Here is a 2,433-nt window from a genome sequence, read left to right on the forward strand (position 1 = left end):
TGTTACAGGTAGGGGTTAAACTGTTTTTTAGGGTCTTTCAGGTGATTTTTCAGGGATTTTTAGGGATATTTCAGGGTTTTTTTTGCAGGAGTTTTTTAGAAATTCTCTGGAAATGTTTAGGATACCTTTAGGGATTTTCAATAATTTTTAGGGTGTTTTAATGACTGTTTTACCCGGGCGCCCCGTGCCGGCGCCGTGGCGCTCCAGCCCAGGCTCCCGTCAGCGCCCCCCGTGGTCGCTTCCCCTCTCCTGCCGCCGCCGCTGCATGGTGGGCCGAGCCGTGCCTTCCCCACCGCACCCTCCCGCTTCAGAGCTGCTGGATGGCGCAGCTCCGCCGCCTCCTGCAACCACGGACGTCCCGGCGTTCCCTTCCACGGCTGCAGCCGCAGCCCCGTTCCCGTTCCCCCAGCTCCGCCTCCTCCCGCACCCACCGGCCCGCCCACCGCCATGATGACTGCCCGCACTGCGGTAGTGACAGAACCCACACATGCGCAGTTGCTACAACCCCAGCACCAGCGATATCACTCTGCGCCGACTCATGGAACCACAGCGCTGCTTCCGGGATCAACCGCATGCATGCGCAGTTCTATCTCCACGGCCCCGCCACCAACCCCCACTGTGTTCACCACAGCTTTGGTACAGCCCGGTCCCGGTTCTGAGCTGCTGCGTGCCGCTGTCCGGCCACAGCCAGCATCCCTGTGCCCTTTCACGCCACTTCTGCCACCACTGCGTCTATACACGGCACCACAGCAGGCGAAAACTGCAGCGCCTTGCACGTATCCTTCTACGTCTCTACTTCTGCCGGCACCAAGAGATCCCTCCGCAGCGCGTAACCCTGAGCAACCGATACCTGGTGTGCCTCTGCGTTTTTGCCTTCCACACTCCTAGCACCCAGTGGGACTACTTTGTGTCACGATTCATCTGCACAGCCACATCCATGCACACAAACCATGCGACGAGGAGGAGGAGGAGGAGGTTGGAATATGACAGCTGCTTTAATAAATACAGGACAGACAGAGAATTATTTTGCCTCTGGAAATGCCAGCTCTTTGATCCCAACACAAAAGAATTTTGAAAAAGAACTGTTCCCAAATAGCTCCAGAGTCCCCTCAGTGTTTGGGACAGATTTCTCGACCCAAAATTAGACAGTAAACCCTGAAAATTTGCCAGCATTAATGCCAAAATTAGAAAACTCACAAAAATCTTTTGATAATTTTCACCTAACAGACTGGTGTGAAAAACATCAATCACTTGCTTTTAAAATTTTTGAAAGATTATTAGTAATAAAATGGTTATAAAAATAGTCATACAATTAGAGTAATAATAATTTGGACAATTTGAATTAGGACAATATGAGACAACAAAAACAAAGAGTTATGGACGTCCAGGTACCCTTTTCTGGGCAGCACGAGCCTGAAAAAGGACCCCCGTTAACAAAGGATTAACCCTTAAAAGCAATAGCCTGTTGCATAGTCATACACTTCGTACATGGTGCATAAATTCCATTCAAACACAGGATTCTCTCTGCTCATCATCCACTTCTTCCTTCTAATCCTAACAGCGCCTTGGAGGTGGGAAGAAGTTTGTTTCTTCTGATAAGAGGGCAATAAATTCTTTTTCTCTGAAAGGTCCAGGTGTCCTGTGGCCGCTATCTTGCTGCAAGTCCTTTCTTTAAAAAAAGTATCTTACATAGCATCGTTTCTATATTAACAGTTTTTGTAACCTAAAACTCTATTTAACACACTACTTAAGAGAATTAATACACCATTACTTTCTAACACAACACATATAATATTCATTTTATTATTTCCAAAAAGCCAATCATAAAATACCTGCATTTTTCACAATCCCCACTCTTATTCTTTGTAAATCATTTGGCTTGAGCAATATTTCTTATCTACTTGCATCTTCTGGACTATGAGGGCAAAATAAAACAGGGGATTACACAAGGAAGAAATATAAAAATAGTTGCAACACATAAAATGAAAGACCTTAATTTCTTCTAATACATTACCCTACCAGCTAGGTTTTAACATTGTTTTCTAATTTTTGGACCGGTACCTGGGTTATTATATGCATATATATTTTTTTCTTCTTTGATTTCTTTTGCTTTTTCTAGAATGACTTTTCTGTGGTCATCAATTTTCAACAATTTGATATATTAAACTTTCCACAAACACCCCCTTCTTTGGCCAATAAATAGTGTAAAGCCAACCTATTCTGATACCCTACAGTTTTTGTTTGGCTTAGCTGACTTGATATTAACTCCAATGCCTGGGCAGCTCCATTTGCTATCATTTCTATAACTGCTTGGAGTCTTGTAATACGACTCAATAGATAATTTGGGGTCAATACAGAGTTAAGTTGCTGTGCTGGTTTTACCTTTTCCTTTATTATTTGTTTTTTTTACCAAATCTTCTTGAACCATATCTT

This window comes from Molothrus ater, chromosome 24, assembly GCF_012460135.2.
Source record: "Molothrus ater isolate BHLD 08-10-18 breed brown headed cowbird chromosome 24, BPBGC_Mater_1.1, whole genome shotgun sequence".
In the NCBI taxonomy this organism is placed as follows: domain Eukaryota; kingdom Metazoa; phylum Chordata; class Aves; order Passeriformes; family Icteridae; genus Molothrus; species Molothrus ater.